At 36.2% G+C, this 24,790-nt stretch overlaps 1 protein-coding gene across 1 annotated transcript in view; it reads right to left on the bottom strand.

The window, feature by feature from the left end:
- The window catches only part of LOC144444851 (oxysterol-binding protein-related protein 1-like), an 83,180-nt gene that overhangs the window by 30,247 nt on the left and 28,143 nt on the right, over positions 1–24,790 (bottom strand). The gene's annotated exons all lie outside the window — the stretch shown is intronic.

Raw genomic sequence — 24,790 nt, 5'->3', positions numbered from 1 at the left:
ACATGTATATGTACAGGTATATCCGGTTAGTGGTATGTCAAAATAATATCCTAAACCTAAAATGTCTAAGGTACATAGATAGATTTATCCTTACAGCCATCCTTCACAACAAACAATGTATATTCCAACTGTCTGGTAAAAAATCTGAAGAATGTCTTTAACAGGCAACTCAATAAATAACAGAATTTGGGCATTGGATGTTTTGTTTATTTTTACAACATAGGCCTTCACACATTCAGACAATAGTTTTTGACACACAGTGAATTCTTAAATGACAAGACAAGTAGCATGTGATAAACACTTGTGGACATAAATCATGGAAGAGTTATCAGCTGGCCTGGAAAGTTTGTTGACCTTTTGGTCAAATTCCAGGTCACAAAATTAGCATATTGTTCTATGGCGACAATGGCACTCAAAAACTGTACTGGTTTCAGTATTACCAGGGAGTACTATTACAATAACAACAAAAGATACATGTATGGTCAATGCCAAAAATTCCACACACCAATTTAGTAAAAGAGGTGCTGGTTTTAATAAATCTATCTCTGAAGTCAAAGGAAATTTGACCATTTGTGTCTTCCTTAAACATTATGATGTCAATATTTATATCATCGTCAAGGAAACTAGGAAGCATTAAAGAATAAATTAATAATTACTGATAATACAAATGTAGGCTCAGCTGCTATAATGGATTTGAGAACAGTACAGAAGTAGGACAAGCAGGTTTTGAATGGAGGAAAATGGGATAGCCTATTATTAAAATTGTGATATTTGTACAAACCAAAAACTTGGGGAGTCCCCAGGCAAATTAAGACAAAAGACATGTATTGTTGCCTTTAATATTTAATACACTAAAGTACAATGACAGAGATAAAAACAATTTTGTTATATTCTGTAATGTTTCCAATTGAAATCAGAGACTGTTTTTAATCAAACTTTTGACTTGCGTACTCAAGCCATGATTCATCACTAGTATAATTACATATTATAATCAGGCTTCTAAACCACATGAGTGATAGTTCATAGCATGGCATAAATGTCACATATTGAACTAACTATTAGTATTAGTAATAACAACACAGTGCAATTTATACAGCTGTAATGTACACACACATAGAGTTAGACTGATTTATGCATTTGACAACAAAATCATACAACCATTATACAATTTACAAATACCAGATGACAATCACAGTAAATTTACCCTTCTGTTGTCATAGCAACTTAGGAAAAAATTTAAAATCATAAATTGTAGATATGCACAGTAATAACGACTGCACACAATCTATGCTAATGACAGAGAAATTCTAAAATACAGGATATCACAGGAAAGCGCAGAACCTCAGAGAATAAATAGTTTTTCTATATTTTGACATTGACATGTTACAATAGCGTTGCAACTACATTGCATACTTATCAGTTAGTGGATGGATTCTAGAATAATTAGCTGATGTAAATTACAAGAAATAACTGGTTCACATCAAGGAAAGTGAAGGACCCCGAAGGACAACTTGTTTCATTGAATTCTGAGTGAGTATACATCTGCACCAAAATAGGGCCATAAGCATAAATGTACATGTACCTTATAATGTACAACAGTGCAATAACTTGCATGTACAAACTGCAGGAAATACAAATGTACACTGTAAAGGTACTTCTTGGTTAGTACATTGTACATGTACATGGAATTGAAAATAATCAGTTCATTCATCTTTGACAAACAACTGGTTCACATGGTATTTTGGAGTTTGGTTTCATACCAGAGTTTTCACAAAGTTCTTTTACTCCTGCTACTTGACCACATCAGGTCACATTTGTGGACGAGGTCCTTGACATCTGTAAATTTACTGCTTGAAATGAAACTTGTTAAACTACCCATGTCCTTTCTGTCATTTTAAGTGTCATTTAATGTGACGCCACTTTGTTCCTCATTCATACTGTTAATTTCCTTGATCTATTGACTCTGAGTCTTATGCTATGCATGAAGAATTTCACAATAGGGACTATCATGTCAATGAAACAATCTCAAAATATTGAAGAACTTGAACGAGCTTTGTACCAAGTACATTTACCTTACCCTAGCCATCAACTACATTTTTACCTCCCATAAGGGTACGGGAGGTATTAAAAGGGGAAGGTGTGTCTGTGTGTCTGTCCGTCTGTCTGTGTGTCTGTGTCATCATTTTCTAAAAATCGGCTTGCTCAATTGTAATGAAATTTGGGATATATAATCTTTAGGGTAATAGCTAGACCTGATTAGGTTTTGAGCCAGATCTGTTAATGTTTAATTAGAGAAATTTGCATATTAATGAAATCAACTAATTACGCAATATCTTAAGACTGCATACTTCAATTTCAATATAATTTAGTATATTCGTTCAACATAACAACATACATTTGTCCTATAAAATTTGTTGATGTATCTTACGGCGTTAATGAATAATTTGCATAATTAATTATTTTTGGTAATTAGGCTATATCTTAAGAATACATACTTCAAATTCAACATAATTTAGTACATACGTTAACCATAAGAAAACACATACGTCCTATCAAGTTTGTTGATGCACCATACAGTGTTAATGAATAATTTGCATAATTAACGATTTTCGGTAATTAGGCTATATCTTAAGACTACATACTTCAATTCCAATATAATTCAGTACACACGTTAACCATAACAATCACATATGTCCTGTAAAGCTTGTTGGTGTTCCTTTCAGTGTTAATGAATAATTTGCATAATTAATTATTTTTGGTAATTAGGCTATATCTTAAGAATACATACTTCAAATTCAACATAATTTAGTACATATGTTAACCATAAGAAAACACATATGTCCTATCAAGTTTGTTGATGCCCTGTACAGTGTTAATGAATAATTTGCATAATTAATCATTTTCGGTAATTAGGCTATATCTTAAGACTGCATACTTCAATTTCAATACAATTTAGTACATATGTTAACCATAACGAAGCGGATATGTCCTATAAAATCTTTTATATAGCTTAGTTTTAATGAAAAATTTGCATAATTAATGATTTTAGGTAACTAGGTTGTATCTTAAAAATGCAAGCTTCAAATTTCGTATAATGTGATACGTACATCATAATAATACGCACCTGTCCTATGAAGTTTGTTGCTACAACTTTTTCCTTTAATGAGTATTTTGAATAATGAATGATATTTAGTAATTAAGCAGTATCATAGACTCTTACATACATTAACCTAAGAAAGCACGCTTGTCCAAAAAACAAAGCCTGTTACCATAGTTGTTTTAGTTTAATTTATTTACATAATTAGTGATTCCCTTACGGGAGGCATTCAGTTTAAATCTGGTTTGTATATATTTTAATTTGACACATGTGTATATTATTACTGATATTAGTGACATCACATCAAAAGAACTTGCTAAAATTGTAGCAAATTCTAACAATATTTCCTTTAAAGCCACTTAAGATGTTATGATAAATATAACAACAAGTGAAATTATAATACAACAATTAAGAATGAAGTGCTTGCACAGTAATTTTTACGACACTATAAGCGTGTCCATACTACAAAATCCAATCCAGATCTAATTCAACTTACCTGTCCATACTTGCAGTTAATTTGTATCTAATTTGAATTAACTGATTATGACTGAAGCCTAATCTGGGTGGTGGTTTCAATCTGGATCGAAGTAATTCAAATCAGATCGCGATCAGTTACATGTACGCCTGGTGTGAACAGGCACATACTCGAGTGAATTAGTTTGACAATAAGTATTAAAGCCGAATTGAAACTGGTACATATGTGGACATGTATGCTATTATAATTAATGCACGATTTAAGCGAAAATTAAACCCCACCAATGATTAACCACTTTACAGTATAATTCGAATCAAATCCATCTTTCAGAGTAGACAGACAGTGGATTCGATGCTAATTAAAGTGATCTGAATCAGTTTAATTCAGGATCAGATATGGACAGGGCTTATTCTTTTAAAACACTGTCATATGAACTGCATGTAAAAGAAGTAATCCAATACAACATTCCAAAATGGATTTTAACATTTTAAGTCAGAGGGCAAAGACCTTGCTGGTACATGGTCACCTTACAAGTATAGTATAAACACATGTCAATTTGAAGAAACAACAGTGACTGGTATTTAAACAGTGTGAAACCAGTGCAGTGTGGTTGGTGTCAAATGAAAACCTGCTGCTTATCCATGAAATAAGTCGTCATTCCTTGCTGTTCCCTACTTGATTCAATGATTCAATGACCTGAAAACATACAAGTTAAACTATACATTTCCATTGCACTCAGTTCCCAATGGATTCACAGTAGACAAGCCATACACACTGTACCTCTTCAATACCTTTTTCTGAACTGATCAGAAGTGAAGTATTTGTACATGGTCAAAGGTCAATGTCTTAAAAGAAAGTTTGTACCTGATATTAGGGGAGGGGGGTTAGATACTTGACTAGAGTCTCTATGTGCATGTATTACTGCAAATATTGATTTTAACTACAAATATGGCCACCATTTGGTCAAATGTACACATCTCACAAAACGAAGTGAACTACATATGTATCATATCACATATCACCTTTGTGCCAAGTTTGAAAGAAATTGGATACTACATCTCTGAGAAATGACATATTACGGACGGACAAATGGACGACAGAGCCCATTGTAACAGTCCCCTATCATGGGACTAAAAAGCTAAGACAAACTAAAACTAACATTTAAAATTATTGTGTCTATGCAGTAGATTTCTAGTCTTCTCACAGCCTGATAAATGTACGAAATTTGCAAGTCTAAATACATGTGATGAGCTATCAGAGATGCCACCCTAGGCCCTACCTTGAGTGTGCATGTAATTATCAACATGTCAACGGTCATTCAATAATGGTTTTGTTTGTCTCTATCTATCTTGTCAAAACTAACTGTGCCAGTGTAATATTCAGAATACAGATAACAATATTTGTGGCCTCATCACTCTGTTTGAATACTTGGAAGAACTCGGATTTTGTCTAAATGCAGATAAATTGCAAGCAGGTTACAATGATCATGCAAGCTTACTTCATACATGTACATGTAAAAAAAATACATGTAAACCTTGTAATGACTTACACTGTATCATAAACTAAAAGAACCACAAGGCAATTCTCCAACTGTGCCCCTTTTAATTTTATACGGACCATTCTTGATTTCTCATATTCATTTCATAGACAAATCAAGACAAATATAATTATGTCTGTCTAGACACAGGAAGTACATGTAAGACTCTATTCTAAGACTACTCTGTCATTTCCACATAGACTCTATCTTCGCTTTGGTGTAATCTTTGAGTACATATTCTCTTACATTACAACCAACAGTGGTATTTAGCTCTGTACATCACCAGCAATCCCTGGAGCAAAAATATGTCCAGAAATATAACATTGAAATTCATTGAATATCAAAAATTAGGTCACTGAGTCTGACAGAAAATCTTTCGCTGAGGGTAGTTATCATTTATATGATTGGTTTGATAATGTAAATGTGATAGGATTAATAATATTTATATTGCCACCCATTGATGTTATTGGTTAAAGGCCTCAGGATATGTTAAGAATATCTGGTACAATAAAACATAACTGATGGATTTATTTATCATAACAAGAAAGGTAATTCTACAATAACACAAACAAAATAAAATTACAATTTTTGTTCTTTTAAGACATTGAAAAATTTTCTTCTGTATAAAATGGGTTTGTAAGCATATCACTCTAATACATGTAGAATGGAACATAATTTTAAAATGGGAAATTTTACTTTAATTTTCTTGCTTCTGTGAAGAGTGTCAAATCAAGTATTCTAAATTTACAATAATATGGTTGCACTCTGGGTTCTATGTTCAACATAAAGACTAAAAATTGGGGTTTAACTTCCACAATTTTCTGACTATGTGAGTTGCAATATCACTTTTAATTTTATTTACAATGGTAATAATTATTATAATAATTAATCATTACCACTGACTTCAACATGTAATGAACACACAGGCTATAATGAATATTGTGAGTGGTGGTACATGTAGCTGACAGTGTGGTATGAATATCTTGAGTTGTGGTAGCTGATAGCATGGCACAAAAATTGTATTTTACAAACGAACACATAATATGCTGTGCATATCCAGTGTTGCATTCCAAATATTTTGACCTCCCAATAATTAAAGTCTTGGCTACAATATTCACATGTGCAATGTACATTATGTATGAACTGAACTGAATACATAAATACATACTACACGTACATGTAACAAGTATGTCAATGCTGTTGCCATGACATCATCACAGGCACAAGTACTGTATGTAGTAATTTAGTTATAAACAGTTATCAACTATATACAAATTAAACTCATCAACTACAAATAGTGAATTCATGTCTATTATGATTTCTTATTGAATGAAATCAATTTGATTGTATATTTCTGGGTGAAAACTATAATGATCATCTCAGGTCAAGACGTTTTAATTTCAATGTCAGACACTACAATACATGTATATCATGGAACAATGCATAGAGTATTGTAACATAACATTAAACAATAATCAATGATGAATGAGTGCTAGTGTGACATATTTGTGAGTGCCTGCAGTGTTCTCTGCTGCCTTACTTTAATTGAGAGTAGTGAGTAATAGTGCAGTAGGAAACATCACAAGTATTCAGCCAAATACAACCCCCCCCACCCACCCACCCACCCACCCACCCCAAGTACCCACACCATCAATTATACAGTAATTTTAATCCCCATACAAAGTATACTAGTATGTACATATCTAAGTGATCTGTCTGGTGCATCTTGTGGCAATGATGTAGGTGAAGGTCAAATACAATTTAGTGACTAGTTAAAATATAACGATCAAAACTACTCAAATTCATTTTTAAATCATTTTTAAAAAATTCTACCTCTCAAGAAATTACAAGTTTTCAAATTTAATAAATTCTAATAATTCAACCATATTTGATAATTTGGAGTGGGAAACCTGAGAAGTGGGGAAGTCAGGTAGATTTAACCTAATATTGCTGAACAGTAACAACAAAAACAAAAACCTTGATATAAAGCAATGAAATACATGTACAACCTACATGTACATGTGCATTATTCACTGGTTATCCTGTTAAAATATTGCTGCTTAGGGTCATATGTGAGATTAAACCACTCTTAAAACACATAATTACTTCACCCAGAAAGGTCAAAATATTTTCAAAAATACATTTGTATGAGTTTGAACGAAAATATTCTCCTGGGGTACTCAACATGCATGTACAAGTAAACTCCCCAAGTTCCTCTGAAATAAAACAGAAATTATATTTCCATCCATTTCACAGTATGGTAAAATAACACCGTTCACTTATACATTGTAGCCATTGGCAATCATTTTAGTTATTCAGATTCAGAGTTCAGAAACTTAAAGTCATATAAATATGTATTCGGGAGTCAAATTTTAGTTTTCAATGACAATATTTTGTGGCATATCTTACAAATATTTCAATAAAGAAATGCAGTTACCACAATGTGAATGTCAACATCTTCTGTTTGATCTTTTTCATAAATTTCACTTATTGAGAGTTTTAAGTACATGTACCAGTAGTACCAATACTTTTTCTACAGCACTTTCATGAGTGTAGTGAGTGAAAGTATAGTATAGCCTTACAGAACACCACAAGCAGCGCAATAGTACAAATACCCTGAGTGTGTCACACTTGCATGCAAGCATCATGGGGTTCTGTCATCATATCATGAATAGTATTACACTAAATTTACAGGACAGTACGTATTGGAATATCACATTGGATGTCAGACTAGTGCAAGCTGACGTTAATGGATGCCATTACAGTCTCTTACTACCTGCAGTCTGACTTTATCTAATACATGTATGTTCACTGTAGAGTGCTAATCCCCTATACAATATTTTATGATGTATGGTCTATCTCCTTTATGCTGGTAACATGTGTTATCTAAATCTAGATATATTTCTATGAATATATTTGAACCATATGTTGTTGGCAATGCAAATGTCAAAGCATCAAACTTGGCCATATGTTGAAACCCAGAGTTTTACATTTCTTGACTTACGAGATAATATTTTGGTGTTATAATATACATGAATGCACCTTTTTTTTGAATATGCTCATCTGTTTATAACAACATGTACCAACATTCATGACTTTCTGAGATTTCCTGAATTGCTACTAGTGGTAGCATGAAGCCACATCCATTTTGAGACACTTAAAGACATGAGTGCACCAACTCTATCAAAGGGCATATACATGTACATGTACGTGTACACTTCAAGCAAGTTCAGTCGCACACACAGGGTACATGTATATATACATTTTTGTATATATTACTAGTATTACTGGGGTTGTCGGTGGCTGAGCAGTTAGCTCATACGCCTCTTACCTCTACAGTCTGGGTTCGAACCCGCCGGGTGTTGGCTGGGTTTGATTAAAAATTTAACCAGATCTGCATGTATTAAAGAAGGATGATGCTCAGTTTGACCATGCTGAACAATGCAGGTTTTCCCCAGGTACTCTGGTTTCCTTCTGCTTCTTCAACACTACGGCACTAAGGCGCTGCTCTTGTGGTGACCATTCAACAAATTTCAGAATTTATTTGGACGAATAAAGTTTACTATTATTATTATTATTATTACACTAGTGTCACTTTCACTTGTAAACACATCAATAATTGTTTTTGCCAAGGGTAGTAAGTAGGTAAATTGTACCCAAGTTACCTTGTCACACAATGTGACATACATGTTGTATGACATAGTGATACACACTCTCACATGTACCTTGGTTCATTATCAAAATGAGGGTACAAGATACATGTATGGATACATTTATCTATCACACCACCCACCACCCCATCATTACCAGAGTTCCTCAACTGATTTACTTTGAATTTTGTGAAACCACCCTCTGAGGTGGTTTCAAATAAATTGAACTAAATCAGTTCGAACCAGTTTTGCAGCACGTGGGGACAGGTGAACTGACTTTGATTTGATTTCAAAACAATTCAAAACTCCAGGTGGGAACAGGGCTAAGATATTGGTAAGAACAAGTGTGCACTGAAGTGTATTAGACTGAACAATCTAAACTGTCACGCAATCCTATGTCAGCTACATTTTACCTCAAGTGTGACCACTCTTAATTACATCTCTGTCTAGTGTCACATACATGTATCCACCAACTTTCATTGTACATGTATGTATACCTGTCTACATACATTTATATATACATACAAATGTATATGACAGACACAATCTAAAACAAGAGTTTTTTCAATGAAATGACCATGCAAGTGTTTCTCAGACTGTGGACAATAAATGTATATCTTATATTAATGTTCCTTAGTCCTGATAGTTTATCAGTGAAGTCATACAACTTACTAACTTACAGACATACAATTACTCTTTTTGTTCAGGAACAACTTTTTCTTTACCTCAGTCTGCCAGGCAACTGTTTCCCTCACCTAAAGTTTAATAAATTTTAATACCAAACAGGAGCAGAATGAGTAACAAAGGGTATGAGAGCTAAATTCATGTGACCTTTCTGATAAGAAACTACACTTTGCACTGCAACATTGGGTTGAAACCAAATATGTTTAAAGGTCAAAACAAGACATACATGAACAGCACACCTTCACCGTATTAGTTTATTATTTTTTATCCCACACTTGCAAACAGGAGCTAAAGGAGCTCTCCACACTTCTTGAGATAGTGACACCAAGACAAGTCTCTGGGCTATGCAACCATTGACACTGTGGGGAAATGTTTTTAATTATATTTTACAGATAGCACATTGCTTCCTCCACTATATATTTTACAGATAGCACATTGCTTCCTCCACTATATATTTTACAGATAGCACATTGCTTCCTCCACTATATATTTTAAAGATAGCACATTGCTTCCTCCACTATGTATTCTAAATTTGTTTAGCCAAAATGAAAAAATATTTGATGTTTTCAGGGACAAGTGGCCAGTAACCCTGATTATCTATCTAGCATTGTCTTCTGACATTCTTAACTCTGGTGTTTCCCTATCCCTAACTCATGACTTGATTCACAAGAAAACCCAGTTTTTATCACTGTGTCTCGTATTATAGGGCACACTGTTGTTGGTACATACATGTACTCTGGTATGTGTTGCTTAGCTATTACTCCACACAAGTTGAAGGCTGTTTATAACTAAATTGTACTTGATATCCAATCCCACCGAATCATTGGCTAACGGGTAGAGAAAGCCTCAAACCTTATGGCAGCTTTAAATACTTCAATACAGCCAGTACAGAAATCAAAGAATACCATCACTACAACATACAATGTATACATGTACCTCTCTACTTGGTCATTTTTAACTACTAAAGAAGTAATAATACAAATCTGACCAACATAGCCTGACATTTGTACAACTCAAGAATTCCTATCTGACTTGCTATCTCAGTGTTAGTCAGATGTTAACACTGACCTAACCTGGTGTTAACATTTCAGTTGAGGGCCGACATTACATCATTCCAACTGGTGATACATTAACATTAGCCCATTGTTAGAACTATGATAGTCTGGTGCTAGCTCAGTACTGACAGTAGGAAAGCAATTTTAGAGCTGCACAGTACATCAGCAAACATAACACTGAAATCTTAGACTATCATTCTGACACTTACCTTCCCTGTTTGTAGTTCGCTCACTACCTCCTAATCTGACATACACAAACAGAAACTAGTGAACCAGCACCATCCGGTATTCTGGTACAGGACTTACATTACATGTGACTGACATAAATTATATATGTAAACCATTTTTCTTTATCATTAAGTTGTCCATCTGCTTGTTAATATTGACTGGCCTAACTAAATCATCACACAGACACGTCATCGTGTCAACCTGGGAGATATCTCTTGTAATATATGTGGGTCACTGCAAGGATCAGTACCACATGTAGACAAGCTCGTACATGCCTGTCTCTAGATAATGGAAAATGGGGACACTTTGATATACCTCATTTATTACCCATCCTAGCTATCTAGCATCATTAAATGTACGGTACTTGTTGTGTTTACATTTCATTCATATTATCAACGAATAACTAAACTCATTAATAGGACCTACTTCCATCATTAGGTTTACTTTATTCACAAATTTAAATTGATGTGAGAATTAATGTTTTTAGACTCTGGGTCTGATATTGTTATTCAGAGTCCAAAATTTATTAAGAATAATCATAACTTTCCTTTGACATTTTGTCAACACCATCAAGGGTGCATTACAATGGACTAATCTTGATGAGACAACAGTAAAAAATTGAGAATGACCTCAATAATTACTGGTCTCTGCCAGTAGTAATATTTCAAGTTTAATTTAATCATTAATACAATCTCATCAGAAGAGATAGACAAAGAAAAACTGGAGGTGGTGTCTTATTTATACATGTATATCATTAACTCTGAAATAAAGAACAGACCTTCGGACTAATAACAGTGAACATCTTTGGCTGCAAATTAACTTAACTAATAGTACATGTAAGTGTAAGCCTATTCTGATTGGGACCATGTATCTCCTACTGATTCCTGGGCTTCATGGTGTAAGCCAATTCTGATTGGCACCGTGAATCGTCCTACTGATATCTGGGCTTCATGGTGTAAGCCTATTCTGATTGGCACCGTGAATCGTCCTACTGATTCCTGGGCTTCATGGTGTAAGCCTATTCTGATTGGCACCGTGTATCGTCCTACTGATTTCAGGGCTTCATGGTGTAAGCCTATTCTGATTGGCACCGTGTATCGTCCTACTGATTCCTGGGCTTCATGGTGTAAGCCTATTCTGATTGGCACAGTGAATCGTCCTACTGATTCCTGGGCTTCATGGTGTAAGCCTATTCTGATTGGGACCATGTATCGTCCTACTGATTCCTGGGCTTCATGGTGTAAGCCTATTCTGATTGGCACCGTGTATCGTCCTACTGATTCCTGGGCTTCATGGTGTAAGCCTATTCTGATTGGGACCATGTATCGTCCTACTGATTCCTGGGCTGCATGGTGTAAGCCTATTCTGATTGGCACCGTGTATCGTCCTACTGATTCCAGGGCTTCATGGTGTAAGCCTATTCTGATTGGCACCGTGTATCGTCCTACTGATTCCAGGGCTTCATGGTGTAAGCCTATTCTGATTGGCACCGTGAATCGTCCTACTGATTCCAGGGCTTCATGGTGTAAGCCTATTCTGATTGGGACCATGTATCGTCCTACTGATTCCTGGGCTTCATGGTGTAAGCCTATTCTGATTGGCACCGTGTATCGTCCTACTGATTCCTGGGCTTCATGGTGTAAGCCTATTCTGATTGGCACCGTGTATCGTCCTACTGATTCCAGGGCTTCATGGTGTAAGCCTATTCTGATTGGGACCATGTATCGTCCTACTGATTCCTGGGCTTCATGGTGTAAGCCTATTCTGATTGGCACCATGTATCGTCCTACTGATTCCTGGGCTTCATGGTGTAAGCCTATTCTGATTGGGACCATGTATCGTCCTACTGATTCCTGGGCTTCATGGTGTAAGCCTATTCTGATTGGGACCATGTATCGTCCTAATGATTCCTGGGCTTCATGGTGTAAGCCTATTCTGATTGGCACCATGTATCGTCCTACTGATTCCTGAGCTTCATGGTGTAAGCCTATTCTGATTGGCACCGTGTATCGTCCTACTGATTCCTGAGCTTCATGGTGTAAGCCTATTCTGATTGGCACCGTGTATCGTCCTACTGATTCCTGAGCTTCGTGGCGTAAGCCTATTCTGATTGGGACCATGTATCTCCTACTGATTTCAGGGCTTCATGGTGTAAGCCTATTCTGATTGGCATCGTGAATCGTCCTACTGATTCCAGGGCTTCATGGTGTAAGCCTATTCTGATTGGCATCGTGTATCGTCCTATTGATTCCAATTTCTGTGCCACTGACAGATAGGTGTGAAGTACCCCATAAAAGATTTAATGATTTCAGTGATATCAATAAAATAATAACCTTTAATTTTAGGCTGAGATGGAAAGAATTCTCTAAAGCCAAGAATCACATTTTTTGACCCTAAATGAACATTACTGAGACCAATCTGCCCAGTAGTTTTTAAGTTCAAGTTTTTTTTACCCCAAATCACACACTTGTGATGCAATCAGTTTGCTTTGAACAATTTCTAATTAGACACCAAAAGTAATGTGTCCCCCCCTCCCCCCATTCCAAGGCAATCGGTCTTGTGGTTTTTGAGTTTACGTCGTCCACACAAACACAGGCAGACAGACAGACAGACAGACAGACACTACTCGATGCCTTTATCACTACTGCACCTTATCAGTTTAGCTGTGCTAAGTGTCCCCATTTTTAGGAGGAAATGATTACACAAACAAATCTGATACTTTTTGTATCGTAATTTGTGAATTTGTGATACCTTTACACTCACTAAACCATCTATTTTTGAAATATTTTTATGCTATTTAGTTTTGTTTACCTGTGCTGTTTACGTACAGTGTGGTCGCCAACCACATTGGTCACTATTAGACCCCTGTACCTAGCGAAGCCAAACAAGTGTACCATAGTGGCTGAATTGGGATAGCAGAATGCCAAATAAAGAAACAAGACGCTGAAGCCTATTATTAAAAGAGTACTCTTATCAGATTGTTAGCGTTTTTTAAGGCTGGTAAGTCGGTAAATATTACCAAGTTTTCCGATCAATTTACCAGAATTACCCATGGATATGGCCACTGATCACTAACAATCACTAACAGTGTAGTGATGGAAAATGTATTTTTTGAATATAAAGTTTTAAAGGAATAAAAAAGACTAACCGGCTTCGTAAAATTTCTTCAGTACTATTCTAGGAAAGTTTTTGAGAAACAATGCGTAGTTCGATTTTATATTTCATGGTAATGAGTTGATTGTTTACATTTTGATGCACTTGTAATGTCTTGCAGTCGTAATGTAAAAGATGCAACACTAATGTTGCAAATGTTGTTGCTATTTTTGTGTCTACATGCCAAGGAAAATTAATGCCAAAGATAAGTTTACGGTTAACACAACAACACAACTCGTATAGTCAACATACATGTAATGATGTATCATGCTCATAAAAACTCACACTGAGTGCTTAAAGATGGTGAACTTCTAACTTTTTCAGTAAGCTTATTAATGGTGATTGCACCAGCATGACTTAATTGTCATTAAATTGGTTGTATTGACATAAACAACATTGCTTTGGCTGTCAAGTCTGGTATTGCAGGACGACATATTATTGATCCTGGTAAACTTGTCTAAAATATATAGAGATGTGAGTGCTTTGCAAACAAGGCAACTGGGTCTATACCTGACTCATTCTTGTGCCGTCATAATACTGCATCCATTAACAAGCCATTGAGAATGACATAGTCCCCGCTATGATTGGGTTTTAAGGAATTAGCACTACTCTGATCACGCAACAACACTTGTGAACCTAAATCAAACAGACTTAGATATGTTGTGTCTGCTTGTCGGACATGGAACGTGCCTACAACAATAAAGGATTGGTCGGGTATGGGGGATCATATCAATATGAAAATGGATATGCAAATGTATGTCATAGAACACTGTCCTAATACCAACTCTGAATGAGATCTGTTCAAGCATGTCTGAGTTATGGCTTTGGACATGGAAAATTCACAAACAAAATGGCTGCCAGGCAGCCATATTGGATCGTATCATGACGAAAATGGATATGCACATGTATGTCATAGAACACTGTCCTAATACCAACTTCGAATGAGATCTGTTCAAGCATGTCTGAGTTATGGCTTTGGACATGGAAAATTTGCAAACAAAATGGCTGCCAGGCAGCCATATTGGATCGTATCACAATGAAAATGGATATGCACATGTATGTCATAGAACACTGTCCTAATACCAACTTTGAATGAGATCTGTTCAAGCATGTCTGAGTTATGGCTTTGGACATGGAAAATTTGCAAACAAAATGGCTGCCAGGCAGCCATATTGGATCGTATCACAATGAAAATGGATATGCACATGTATGTCATAGAACACTGTCCTAATACCAACTTTGAATGAGATCTGTTCAAGCATGTCTAAGTTATGGCTTTGGACATGAAAATTCACAAACAAAATGGCTGCCAGGCGGCCATATTGGATCGTATCATGACAACAATGAATATGCACATATATGCCATAGAACACTGTCCTAATACCAACTCTGAATGAGATTTGTTCAAGCATGTCTGAGTTATGGCTTTAGACAGGGAAAATTCACAAACAAAATGGCTGCTAGGCGGCCATATTGGATCGTATCATAAAACAAATTGACGTGCATATGTATGCCATAGCATGTTGCCCCTGTACCAAGTTTGAAAAAAAATCGGTACAGGCATCTCCAAGAAACGGCTGCGGACGGACGGACGGACGGACGGACGGACAGACGGAACCCAATCCATAAGTCCCCGTTCCGGACTTCGTCCGCGGGGACTAAAAAGTGGTCCAGAAGGAGCAGATCTGGGGACATCCATAATCAATCTTGGGGCCATTTTTTTGCAAAGACATAATTCACAAAATATTGCAAGAATGTAATAAATTTAACATCAATGGCACTAGAGACTAGTTATGTACAAAATGTAGTATGCTATTAAAATCAGCTGTTCACATGAGAGTGGTTTTTATAAAGAGCTAGCTGCTGGTTCCAAAAAACATGTGCTACCTACATTTACACCACCAGTTTGAACCGTACTGACGTGGTGATGACTCAAACAGAAGGATCATCTGATTTGTGGAAGTGAGTCCAATTCCAGCAACAACAATGACTCTGAACGATATTCAAGTATTATTTATTAATCTGTGCATGTCAAATATTGTTCAATATTGTTTCACATGTATAAACTATTGATCGCCTGTGTTCATCCTGACATATCGCTTGTGAAATATATATTCGTGTACCTCATTTTTGATAATGTGCTGGATAAAGTTACATTTAAAAACTGTTGCTACTGTATATAACTCCAACATTCAGATGCCAGTATATAGCATAGGTATGTTTATGATAGAATTACTATCCACAAGCACTGTTTTGTGTAATAATTATAAATTCATCTCATGTACATCATTCATATTTAGATTTGCTGGTATTTTAACACATTTCAGACCACGTCATCATACATGTTGCACCACACAACTGCAAATAAGAGATCTCCCCTACACCTGATTAATTCACATGTTACATGTATGTTGAGTGAATAGGGGTCTCTACATGTGTCAAAAGTACTCAGTATGTAATTATTCATGTACTTGTTAAAATGATAATAGTTATGTATTTATAATTCATATTTACTAGTATATAATACACTAATTAGTACATCAATTACAATTTTCTTTATGATTGTTAAAATGTTGGTAACATGATTACAAAATGAATAAACTGTAAACCTTAAAAATAAATTCCTGTACATACATTGTATATTTTCATTTGTCAACTTTTGACTATTTACAAGCAACAAAATGAATTAACATGAATGGCCATTCAAGACAGGTACCAGGTAGACTGTCGACAGTCGCTCGTGCCTTTTTTTCCTACGTTTTATCTAAACTCCGATCCGGCGCAACACTAGTATAATCGCAAACTGATATTGAGGGCCGAAGGCCCAAATGGTCGAGGGCCAAAGGCCCGAGCGACTGTTGTCCCTTGCCGCGCCCTCATGGGATAACAATATGGACATTCAGTTTGTAGACTATTCGACATTTAGGTCATAGTTCATAAGGCTTGTCAATCAGTGTAGTCACCAAGCAAGTCAACATATTGAGACGTATTGGAGAAACTTGGATACTCACACTTGAAAGACTTTCAGAGAATAATTATAGATGCCTATGTCTCTGGGAAAGATGTTTTCGTTAGTGTACTGACAGGAAGTGGCAAGTCCATAGCCTATGAAGCCCGGGCTATAAATTCGCTCCGATCGTTCTCGATACAGCTGTGGCAAGTCCATAGCCTATGAAGCCCGGGCTATGAAGTCGCTCCGATCGTTCTCGATACAGCTAACAACGTCTGCAACACCATTGTCCTAGTAGTATCCCCATTGATACAATGATAGCGCTAATATAATCCCATATATAAACGGCGAAGGCCCTTTTATTTGTGGTAATTTTGCTAAACAAATTGGGAAGTGGTAACAACTTAGCGATGGCTCCTGCTAAACTGCAGTTATGCACGTGTTCCGACCATTGACATATCTACCTACCATAATGTGACCTAGTCATTATGAATATATGACGTATGTAATTACAGCATGCATCTTCAATAAGAATGGAAATCTGAGGTACATTTCTCGAAATTACTTTCGGTCAGACGTCAGAAAAGTTACGCCAAACAACGCCTCGACCGCCTCTCTCTGATCTTCGATGACGATAATTGACATCTTTAAAACTCATCATGACAGCAAGTTCAGACTGACGTACTGTTCTAAGGACTCTGACTGCACAGTTTATAACATGTTAGTACTTTGTACCACAGACAACTTGTCTGTGGTTTTACCATCATTTCACATCCATTTATATACACAACCACCCTTGGTGTACGCGATCCATTGCTATGAAGTGCTGATAACTGTCTGTGTCACGGCTGTAGCCCCTGTTCGTACGATCGTGGCGTTGACTGTCATAAAATTTCAATGATATTTTCAATGGCCAATAAAGTAGGAAGTGTGCCATATGTCGAAAGAAGAGTTGCCCTACGATTATCCATTAATTAGCATTGTTCTAATTTACAACACAGTATTTGTAAAATACAAACTACCTGGAAATATATAAACTACGAGTTTATATTGTCTCTATTTTGTATCATACAGTAATAGTATCGCATTTCTTTTGAAAATGGTTTCAAATTCAATTTTGAATACAACGAGATTCGCATTGTGTGAATATGTAACAATAAAATGTTCAGTGTAGCAAAAACTTCAACTAAGTAAAGGAGTCTGAAGTTTGGTATGGTATTGGGTATTTTTACTCGTGATTGCCTGTACTGATCTTTCTTCAACTGTAAAATTTAACAAATCAGATGACCATGAAATGCTAATAAATTGTTGTCTGACGTACTTCAATTTATTGGGGTCACCCTATTTTTTCTTCTTCTGTTTTTCATGATCTGGCCGACCCAAAGTTTCACCACCCCCCCCCCCACCCCCCCCACCCCCGACATCAACAACAAAAATCACATAAAAAGAAAACATCAAGGAAAAGGCACAACAAACTGTCATATCACATAGCATCGTGATAAAGATTACGTAAATTACGTAAATTGACTCCTCAATCGGAATCTGAAATAATGGGGTGCAATAGCTTTAGGTATAGATGTATATAGACTCAGTACTCTGAGGAGGCACTAGTTGAAGACATGTCGGATCGGAGCACGATCTCCGTGCCGTGGTAAATATGGAGGCACTTTTCTGCTTTTGTTTCAGGTAGAACGTCTACCATTTGCACATTTGAATATTATCTACGCCTCACTATCACACATTTTATACACGAATTTTATTACTATATAATATGCTAGCTGCAAACGAGGGAAGGTAAAAAGGGTGTCCAAAATATCTATTGCTTGAGTGGAGTGTCGGTCGGAGTTGGTACACCGACTTCCGTAGCACTCTCTCGCTACCATTACCACTGTAACAGCTAGCTGCTAAACAAAAGGCAATAGACTAGTGAGCATGACAGTGTATCAGGCGTCGAGGTCGTCAACGACGTCATTTATTAATCTTAAAATGCATTTACGAAGACAAGTTTCTGCTGTAGTTTACGTGTGTTGAATGTTGAGTGACCTTACATTGAACTGTATGCAAATCATACGATATATAGAGAAACGCCCCATTAAATGACATCACATCATGAATAAGTAATAGCAAGGGAGATGCGGCAAGGGACAACAGTCGCTCGGGTCTTCGGCCCTCGATATCAGTTTGCGATTAGACTAGTGTTGCACCGGATCAGAGTTTAGATAAAACGGAGGAAAAAAAGGCGCGAGCGACTGTCGACAGTCTAGGTACCAGCATAAATGACTTTAGAATCATCAGTGCATGTATGACACATACATGTAGTATGAACATATTTATTTCAATAGGGGTTGAAATTTTACTCAAAAAGTGTATTGTCATTCATTCCATTGACAGATTTATCATGCACTGCCTTGAATGTCAAATGGAATCATATGATTAGAAACACTACCACTCATAACCAGCAAATATAAATTCAACATGAAAAAAAAATTTCCACATGAAAATGAACTATTAAAGTTCTACAGTTATGGTATGCATTTACAATACAATAGCAGGCTTTGCCATATAGTGAACTATGAAATCTTAAATGTATTATACATTATTATGAATATTCATGAAAATTTAGACTTCCCTTTGGAGCAGGTTCAAACAATATCTAAACGCAGTTAATAATATTTAATCAAGAATATTGTTATATACTTATAACATTACTCCATTAGCCTATTTCGTTGCAGTGTTGTTTAAATTATTACAGTTATGTACCCAAATAGACTTGTCAATTTTCTATATTGTAATACAGCTATATCTTATCTAATCTATCTTAATATCAAATACTCTATTTTTACTGGAATTTCTATATTGAAATTGTACTAGTCACCATAGACTAGTGTGTAATACCTCGTTGGGAAGGTCCATAATTCCCCAAGGCCCTTAAAGGGGTTGTAATTTATTGGAATAAATCCGGATGAATGGTTCATTACAACGTGTAAATAAATCCCCACGTCGACATAATTCGCGTTTACCTGTATTGGTAATACTAGAGACTCCGCTACACTGCAGTGTGTTTGGACATCGGAATTGTTGTCGTCATCGACACAATGCAGGACAACGCAGTGGAATTGAAGCTGTGTAATATTCATTCATAACACCACCAAATAATAAAATACAGCTATTGGACGCAGCAAGCGAACGTACCACGTCGGCAATCAGTTACTATGTATGAACGTAGAACCACGAGTCAACGACGATTTGTATCACGTTACGGTTGTGTGCTGACAAGTAATGACTACTCAGAACTAGAAAGTGAACTTGGTTCACGCTCTTTACCGTAGTCGATTCGCAATGACTCATGATAACTGGGTGGAAAATGAGAATGAAAAATACCTTTTTGAGACTGGATTCTGATCAATGTCGAACAAACTATGTCTGCTTTGCTTCGACGTTGTTGAAGTTTTCAAAGCTAAATCCGTATTTTCCAGTATTTTCCGAGATGAGCAAGTCGGTAAAGAGGATAGGACAGGCGGCGATGATTGATTACGGATCAAGTTGACCTCCTAAGTCGCTAAATATACCAGTACTTCCGGCAAACACACTGGTTCGTGCTCAATTTGGAATTTTAAAAAAACACGAAAAATCACTCGAGGATTCTCACTCTCGTGTCATTTTTTTAGTGCACTATAGTATTTATTACATTTCTACATCAAAAGAATGGCACGTAACACATATATGTGTTGCTGGTTGTTAAAATTGTTCTGAATTCATCCGAAATTATTTGTCAAATTAACATTTCTTACAACTAACTTAAAGGGCCTTTCTATGCAAATTACCTCTTACGACGTGACGTGTAAAGTTTTAGGTCATCGCACTATGCCAGCGTTGATGACACAGGCATGAGTGAAAGTTGTAGGTCAGGCAAGGTATATGAATAAATGAATACATAATTTATAGCAAAGAACATTTTGGGAGCACTGCACACAATGTTCTAAACTTTGACAAATCTATAGTCTCAGAGCAATATGCAATATCATCATTTTAAAAAATGTCACCAATAATTGACAAAAACATGAAGAAAAAGAAAAAGAAAAGTTTGACTCTTAAAAGTCAATTTACCAGAAAATATATATTGTTTGTGAAGAATCTACAGTAATCCACAGAAAAATGTTTGTGTTTCAATGATGTCTGATCCTTAATTAATAACCCATGCATGTTATTTCCTTGTCACAAAGGGTGACTTGAAAATATTCCCCATTCTGTGTGTTATAGATGTTTACAAGCACACATATTAGTTTACTGTGTAACATAAATGAAGTGTACATACCTGTGGCATATATTGTGAACAATCTTGGAATAATACCATAAGTATACTGCACAACAGAAGTTTTGTGGTTTTGCATAAGTTACATAGCTAGCAATTTGAAAATATTACCATATCATGTTCTTTGGCATACGTACCTGTCATTCATTACCTCAATAATAAATACCTTGCTTATGTGGCTAACAATGTAGAAATATTAAATGTAATAAGTATTGTACAATGAGCATTATACAGTTTATAGCTTATGAATCTGGCATTCTGTGGCATATCTAACCAGTTTATATACCTGGCATTCTGTGGCTATACACCTGGCATTCTGTGGCTTATACACCTGGCATTCTGTGGCTATACACCTGGCATTCTGTGGCTTATACACCTGGCATTCTGTGGCTATACACCTGGCATTCTGTGGCTTATACACCTGGCATTCTGTGGCTATACACCTGGCATTCTGTAGCTTATATACTTGGCATTCTGTGGCTTATATACTTGGCATTCTGTGGCTTATACACCTGGCATTCTGTAGCTTATACACCTGGCATTCTGTAGCTTATATACCTGGCATTCTGTGGCTATACACCTGGCATTCTGTGGCTTATATACCTGGCATTCTGTGGCTTATATACTTGGCAGTCTGTGGCTTATACACCTGGCATTCTGTAGCTATTACACCTGGCATTCTTTGGCTTATACACCTTTCTGTGGCTTATATACCTGGCATTCTGTGGCTTATATGCTTGGCATTCTGTGGCTATACACCTGGCATTCTGTGGCTTACACACCTGGCATTCTTTGGCTTATATACCAGTGGTCAGTACAAAATGCAGGGCAGGTCAGGTCAGGTCAGGTATCAACATGATGTTATTTTTGGATTCACATTCGGATCCAATGATCCGTCATCTGTTTTTGTTTGCAATATTTATAGGTTTTCATGGTAAATCTCACCTTTTTTATAAATGCTAATTCCAAAATGTAATAAAATATTGTAAGTTGCAATATGGATGAGGATTGGGTATTTATTTAGGATTTTTGATTAATGTAAAAATTTTATCGTTCCTACTTGAAAAATCAACATGAAACAACATTGACAAAGTCTTTGTTTGCAACTCATTACATTGCAAACAGCTAAAAGATGTGTAAAAAGTTTGTTATTGTATGTACAATAACAAAGATTTTACACATTTTCTGCTTTTGCAATTTATTGAGTTACAAACAAGGACCTGGTATATATTGTTTCATATTGATCTTTTTCAAGAAGGAAGCCATGATAAAATTGTTCTGTAAATTACAAATTCAAAATAAATACCCAATCCTCATCCACATGGCCTCTTTAAAACTCATCTTGGTATGCTGTGATGACAAAAGCTGACGTTTCAAATGAAGTTGGCGCGGCGTGCATCCTGTTTTGGCATAGTTTTGATACATTCTGGATATGTGTACAACACAGCCAAGCTCCGACACGGCACTACCGTAAAAAAGTTGACCTCCACAACTTACGCTCCAACTTTCCACGATTATGGGATATCGATGTGTAGGAGCTTGCAATAAATCATGTATGTGAAGTTGGCTCCAGGATCATGTTGAAATTAATATTCCTTGCACGTCAAAAGCATGCATCAACAAAAAACACACAAGTAGAAGAAATGTAGACATATGATTATACCAACAGTCTCGAATTGGAGATAATCAGTGAATAGCTATTAGTATGTGTCAAAAACATTTATCCCACAGCAGTTTTTACTACAATCATCAGACAGACAGTCATCATTCAATCATTCACGTGAGGGCTCAGGCTTGAATGTGAACACTATAATAAATCTGCTTCAAACAAAGTTTGGCAAGACAATAAGGCTACGTTCAACAGACAGGTCACCCTCAGACTTCCCAAGATGTGTTGTTCTTGAATGAGCAATTGTCACTTCATTGAGCCAAGCCATTTTCATACATTCTTGTCCTGAACATATTGCAATGGTATATTTTAGTTGTGCAAATCATCCTGTGTTATCAATTAATACTGAAACTGTGTGAAATGCGACGATTTGCTGATATGTATGTCTGACACCTTTTTTGTTTGTCACATGCAACATTTTAAAAGTACATGTAGATGTCCTGTATTCCCTGGCCAAGCAATTGCAACATGTTTTTTTTGCTCTTGAACACATCCAGTACGTACAAGAATGAATATGAAATAGATGTGAAAACTGTGATTCCTAGACAGGAGAGAATATTGATTTTGTGGCAATTTTGAAAAAAATATAACTGATGGCAAATTGCCGAGAAAAATAACCAGACGATAACTGATTGAAAATCTACAACAAACATATTGATGGATTTCACATCTTTGTATCTGAATGTGAACCTAAAAATTAAATTCAGTTGATACCTGACCTGACCTGTACCTATGTTTTGTACCAACCGATATACCAGCCATTCTGTTGCTTATATACTTGCCATTCTGTAGTTTATATACCTGACATTATATGGCTTATATACCTGGCATTATGAGGCTTATAAACCTGGCATTCTATGATTTATATACATGGCATTCTATGACTTATAAACCTGGCATTATGTGGCTTACATACCTGGCATTATGTGGCTTATACACCTGGCATTCTATGGCTTACATACCTGGCATTATGAGGCTTATATACCTGGTATTATGTGGCTTATAAACCTGGCATTCTATGACTTATATACCTGGCATTCTATGACTTATAAACCTGGCATTATGTGGCTTACACACCTGGCATTATGTGGCTTATATACCTGGCATTATGTGGCTTATATACCTGGCATTCTATGACTTATAAACCTGGCATTATGTGGCTAACACACCTGGCATTATGTGGCTTATATACCTGGCATTATGTGGCTTACATACCTGGCATTCTATGACTTATAAACCTGGCATTCTATGGCTTATACACCTGGCATTCTTTGGCTTATATACCTGGCATTATGTGGTTTATGTACCTGGCATTATGTGGCTTATAGTTATACACCTGGTATTATGTGGCTTATACACCTAGCATTATGTGGCTTATATACCTGGCATTATGTGGCTTACATACCTGGCATTATGTGACTTACATACCTGGCATTCTATGACTTATAAACCTGGTGCTCTATGACTTATATACCTGGCATTATGTGGCTTATATACCTATTGGCTGCTATATATACTTGGCATTCTATGGCTTAGCCTTATGTAGCTTATATACATGGCATTCTGTAGATCTGGCATCCTGTAACGAATACACTAGGCAGTATGTAGCATATATATACCTGGCATTCTGTAGCTTATACACCAGTCAGTATGTGGCTTATATACCTAGTCTTCTATGGCTTATGTGCATGGCATTCTGTAGCTTACATATATATACCTGCCATTCTGTAGCTTACATACCAGGTATTCTGTAGCTTACATACCGGTACCTGGCATTCTGTAGCTTACATACCTGGCATATTCTGTAGACCGGGCATCCTGTAGCTTATACACTAGGCAGTATGTAGCTTATATACTTGGCATTCTGTAGCTTATATACCTGGCTTTCTATGGCTTATATAACTGGCATTACGGTATATGGCTTATATACCAGGTACTTCGGTAGTTGATAAATTATATACCTGGCATTCTGTAGCTTAT

The sequence above is a fragment of the Glandiceps talaboti genome, chromosome 13, assembly GCF_964340395.1.
Source record: "Glandiceps talaboti chromosome 13, keGlaTala1.1, whole genome shotgun sequence".
In the NCBI taxonomy this organism is placed as follows: Eukaryota; Metazoa; Hemichordata; class Enteropneusta; family Spengelidae; genus Glandiceps; species Glandiceps talaboti.
The sequence above is the reverse complement of the archived record's forward strand: the minus strand, read 5'-3'. Positions and strand labels throughout refer to the sequence as shown.